A 6244-nucleotide genomic window follows, 5' to 3' on the forward strand; every position below is an offset into this window, starting at 1 on the left:
AGACCCTAAGGTGTGAAAGTGCTGGCTTACGTCCCGTCCATATCTCATATGGAGTCTTAATTACAGACTTACTTGAAATCCTATTTAACAGATAACAGGCCGATTCAAGTGCATATCCCCAGAAGGATATCAGCAAGCTAGCAAAAACCCATCATGGATCGGACCATGTCTAACAAAGTCCGATTCCTCCTTTCAAACACACCATTATGCTGTGGTGTTCTTGGAGGAGTCCATTGAGAGAGAATCCCATTCTCTCATAGATATGTGAGAAACTCACTAGAAAGGTATTCTCCTCCTCGATCAGATCGAAGAGTTTTAATACTCTTCCCAGTTTATTTTTCTACTTCACTTCAGAATCGTTTGAACATTTCAAATGAATCCGACTTATGTTTCATTAGATAGATATATCCATATCGGGATAGATCATCCATGAAAGTTATGAAGTAGAAATATCCACCTCTAGCACTGGTGCTCATGGGCCCACATACATCAGTATGTACTAGGCTTAAGAGCTCAGTAGCTCTCTCACCTTTTCTAGTAAAAAGGTGACTTGGTCATTTTACCAAGAAGACAGGACTCACAGGTTGGAAGTGATTCACAATCACTAACTTCGAGGATTCCCTTTTGAGTCAACCTGTTTATTCTGTTCTTGTTTATATGACCTAGCCTACAGTGCCATAAGTAGATATTTGACACACTATCTAATCTAGGGTGCTTGCCAGTAGAATAGACTCTTATCAGGCTTGATCTTTTTGGTCTGGCTCTACACAGATGTCCTAGCCTGAACTTGCACCTTCTTTACTTTCTTCTTGTTCTTCTTTCCTTTCTCAAAAGGTCGAGAACCAGAAGACGAACCTCCCACTAAATTCACCGACTCCTTGTGAAGTTGGTGATCCTTCTCAATGTTCTGAAGCAACCCCAGTAACTCGTGGTAGTTTCTCTTCAGGCTTTGTCATTCTATAATGAGTGAGGAATGGGAGATAAGACTTAGGCAGCGAGTTCAGTTTGCATCTTTCCCAAGCTGCTCATGCAAGGAAAAGTCGAGCTTGCTCAATCATTCCATCAGCTCGATCATGTACAATACATGATCAGTGACAGAGGCACCATCCCGCATTTTGCCGTTGAAGATGGCACAACTAGTCTTGTGCCTCTCTACGTCATCGGGTGTGCCAAAGGTATCCTCCAACACTTGAAGCATGTCCTTTGGCTGAGCCATCTCGAATCTACGACTGAACTCGTCGCTCATGATAGCAGCCAGCATGATACAGCGCACCGTGGTCCGGTCACTGAGCCACTTCTGGTAAGTGTCTCTGACTGTTCCACGTGCATTGACAGCTGGCTCCTCAGGTGCAGGATCCATTATCACATATAGGATCCGTTCATGCTCCAGGACTATCTTCAACTTTCGGTACCAGCTATCGAAGTTGGGTCCCACCAACTTATCATTGTCCAACAATGATCGGAGCGATAGGGAAGTGGCCATATTTGCACAAAGGAGAACCATAACCTAATTAGTAATTGATTCATTAAACCTAAAGATTTGGACTTTAATCAAAAGGTTTCTCCCACTATTTTATTCAAATTGGTAGCCTCTACCTCCAACTCGAGGAATTACCCTAATTCCTTAGCGGGTACTAGAATCCACTTAGACTGCACACAAGCTCAACTTTGGTTGGTCAACCCATGTACATCTAAGGGTAGGTTCATAACCAATTGTTTATCTAAACAATTTCTAGTAATTTTAATTTTGCCCCAGAAACCTAATCAGTAGGCTTTGGCCTCCACTGTAAGGATCCGGTTAGGTCCAACCATTAACATGATCATACTTGGTGTATCTAACCAACGAATGATTAAGCCCAACTTTGGTTGGCTCACCTAACCACCATTAGAGAGATACTTCCAAGTCATCATATGATGAGTGATAATTCCATTAGTCAACAAGCACCAGGCCTTTGGGTCTGCAATGATTATTGAGTTCATGGACTCATTATCAAACACCTTAATGGGAGGCTATGACTCAGTTATCTCCATAACTTTATCATTTTAAGGACCTAATAATTTTAGAGGATTAAATAATATAGAGGATGAGGTCAGATGAACCAGCTTATCATAATCCTCCCACTGACTTCACCAAGTCAGCTTAAGGGAGACCATTAAAAGGGCTGGTCTAGGAGCACCTAAATCAGTCACACTGATTTACCTAGCTGACATGGGTCAGCTCGAATAGTCAAGTGATCCGATCAAAACATAATTTCACCAAGAGGCCAGGTAAGTTCGATCAGTGGGAGGGTCTGCCAAAACTTGCCTTAGACACCATCATGAATGGCCAGGTAAGCGGGCTCCCAATTAAAAACCACCGGTCTGGTTTACCTTAGACACCAACTGGTTTAATTAGTTCGATTAGATCAACCTAACAGTTCGTGCTAGACCGCTTAGCCAAGAATCAAGTCCATTTGGTTCTCGTTAAAGACATGGACTTGACCAACTACAACTATTGTAATTGATCTAGAGAATCCTTGACCTAATCTAAGACAATAATTGATTAGATTTAGTCAATTCTCTAATTAAGTCCATCTTTAATCTAACCATAGGTCTAACCCAATTAATGGACCTAATTTTCACTAACCCATTAACCCAATGTGTTATGATTTGTGTCTTAGGTTCTTCAATTCACAATCCTAGAACCTAATCAAACAACTTCTTAATTCTTAATTAAGTTTTGGGCTGAGGGTTGGGTTCGGCTTTTCAAAAAATCATTTTTATATTTATAAAATAATTTTACAATATGATTCTACCAATCATATTGCATGTTTGATTCATAATCAAGATGCAAGTGAAATAAACATGAAACTACTTTAGATCTAATCTAAACAGGTTCATGTAATTGAAACAATTTCAACTTTAAATAATTCTTTGCATAAAAATTATTAACAAAGAGATTTATTTCAGATTTAAACATCTTTTAAATCTAATAAATCATAAATTTAATCTAAATCATATCTAATAAATTTATGATTAAAGATAGATCTACACAAACTAGGACAACCTTTTGCACTGTAAGGGGTAAACGTTACAGCAGGACAACCTTGCAGTTTGTGATTGATCTAAAATTTTAATTTCAGATTTAATAATCAGATTATAAATTAGATCTAATCTAAAAAATAATCTAAGCATGTATAATAATCATGTAATAAAGAACCTAGGCTCATATACCAATTGAAGGAACCAGATCTAGGGTTTCAGGGTTAGATCTTGAAACTTTTTCAAGATCATACAGCGGAAGACTAAAATAAATCAAAATTTATTTTCTAAGATCAAAAAATCCCTAGATCTAAGATTCTATTACATGATTATTACATGGTATTAAATCAGAAATTAAAATATATATAAATATAGTATGAACTACATGTTGATCATATCAACATGTTTCTATGCTAGCTACATCTAATGTATGTATTAAATAATAGATCAGATCTATTACCTTGCAAGTTAGACGCTCTAACCTCGCTGATCCGGGCTTAAGGATGATGTTGCAAGCCGCATACGCGTCCGGCCTCTAGGAGTCGTCCACACGAGCCCACGAATCTCGATCAGAAGTCCTGCTTCAGGAAATCAGCACAGTATGCTAGTACTGCGCTGATCCTTCTTTGATGGTTGATCAGGTGCCTCCTTCTTCTTGATTTGGACTCTTCCAAAGATGGAAAGTAGAAGGAGAAGTTTCAGATTTGAGACACTCTCAGAAAAACTCAAGATGGAAGGAGGAAAGATATGAAAATAAAAACCCTAGAAGAAGACCCTCTTCTTCTTCACGTTTTTCTCTCTAGACACCCAAACTTGCATCTTTTATATCTCCACGACCCAAAGGTATTTCTCTCTGATTTTTGGATGTCAGAAAGGCCTCTCAAAAAACTATCTCCACTTAAAATTTCACGAAGAAACTCATCTTATATAGAGAGATATGATAGAGTCCTTGTCTAGGTCAAACACCTAGTCAAGGCTTATCCAAACATGGCAAGTAAAGGGACGCCCAACTCTTGAGCCACCTCCTCCATATTTTCGTACATGGATCACTGGGAAAAGGGTGTACAATGTAAACCCTAAAAGCCACGAAAATTCCAAAAAAAATTTGGATAAATTCGGTGCAAAATTGAAAGAGTTTTGGATTTCTAAAACTCTATCTCATAGAATTCAAAATCCAAACTTATTCCTTTTAGATTTGATCCAAATCACCTTCCATGTAAGAAAGAAGAGAGGAGACCTTTTGTGAACGTGGGAGAGATCTGGGAGAGAGCTTTTGTCGCACAAAATAAGTGGAGATTGGCGTTGAATAAGAGAGAGGGCGTGGAGAAGGTTTTTGTGGTGCAAGGTGGAATCCTAGTCCTACTAGGATTCTGTCTCATAACTTGTTTTAATTTGGTTTTCCAAACCAAATCAAATCAAAATTAGATCAACCCAATTAAAATAGGTCTTTAACCCAATTAAAAAACCTAATTTAATCAGATTTAAATTAGATTTAAATCTGATTTAATTTTCTAATCAAATTAGAAATTAGATTGACCCAAGTCCTAGTTGAACTAGGACTAGTTTTTTCCTTGCACTTGGCTTATCCAATAAACTAATTGGACTTGATCCAATCAAGCCCAAACCAAATCTAATTAAATCATATTTAATTAAACTTAATCTCAGCCCATTGGCTTAATCAAATTAAGCCAATTAGCAATCAAATTGCTAATCGATCCTCCTGCAACACTTGCACTGGGTTAAATGTCAATCGTATTGATTATTTAACCCTATAATGATTCTTAATCGTTGATCAACCATCCGATCGGATCACGAACTCTAATGTGTGTGACCTCATAGGTCCGAACCTAAGCCGGTAGCATAGAAACAAATTCCTATATCAATCGAAGTGACCATCTAGCAATGGTACCCGACGTCCGGATAGGTCGAATGTGTAGAACAACATCCTTAGAACCCATGCGGATATAGTTTTCATATAATTCATCCCCTTGACCAAAATGATCATAGGACACCCCAGAGCTCAACTGTCAACTCTGATCAGGTTGTCCACATTGTATTTCAAAATATCAAATCCATCTGATGGATTACCCTGGCCAAGGTTTTGCTAAATTGAAATACAGCGACTCATTCTTCTCCAACTCTTGGAGTGGTCAATCCCATCTCGATCACACTCTGACTTCGCAAGTACTTGACTGTGCCCAGAAGCCTTCCGTCCCTGAATTAGAAATTCAGTTAGTCCAGTACCAAAGCACAGTGAGTTGCTTGCAAGTCACTGAGGTGATCTCAAGTCTAAGGGATACTTATACCTATATCCCATCAGAGACATTCTCGACAGCAGAATGCTCTGGAGTTGGTCACGTTCAATGATGATGTACCCTTACATCTCACCTGTATGCCATACCAGTGTCTCCACACTCTTTGGTTAAGAGGACAAACCAACCCATATGGCCTACAGCGACCTATGCTCGATAGAAGCTGTCGTCCTTATTAACAGCCTATCATTTGGTCGTGAACAGTATTAAGGACTAATCGATAAATCCTCTCTTTATCGAATCTAAATAGTCCTAAGGACTTCATCATAACAACGGAGTTCATTAGAAGATGAAGCTTATGATGAAAATGCCAAATATTTTTTATTTATTAATAAATCAATTACAATACTTGGTTGCTCAACCGTCAACAGCTTGACGATTGGCTTTTTGGGACACATTTCCCAACAGAATGAGCAAAAAAAAAAGTTGACCAGAGATCGGGCTCCCCAGGAGGGTTTGGCAGTAGGGGAGAGGACAGGTAGAGGCAGAGGCAGAAGCAAGTCCAGGGGGCGGTCCAAGTCCAGGAAGGGAAAGAAAGAGGTGAAATGCTTCATGTACAACGAGTTCGGGCACTTCAAGCGAGAATGTCCACTATGGAAGAGCAAGAAGGGAGAAAGAAGTGGCTCAGAATCAGTGAGTGCAGTTGCTGGGCAGCAGGTGGAGGATGATCTACTTGTGGTATCAGATGGTCACAGGCATTACACAGAGGAGTGGACACTAGACTCTGCGTGCTCACATCACTACACACCACACAGGTCTTGGTTTGTGACATACACCAAGACAGATGAGGGATCAGTGACTCTAGGCGACAATCATCCTTGTAAGGTGGCTGGGATAGGGACAGTCAGGGTGAGGATGTTTGATGGGATTGTGAGGACATTGACAAATGTAAAGCACATCCCGGAGCTGGA

Source organism: Elaeis guineensis, chromosome 6 (assembly GCF_000442705.2).
Source record: "Elaeis guineensis isolate ETL-2024a chromosome 6, EG11, whole genome shotgun sequence".
Classification (NCBI taxonomy): Eukaryota; Viridiplantae; Streptophyta; class Magnoliopsida; order Arecales; family Arecaceae; genus Elaeis; species Elaeis guineensis.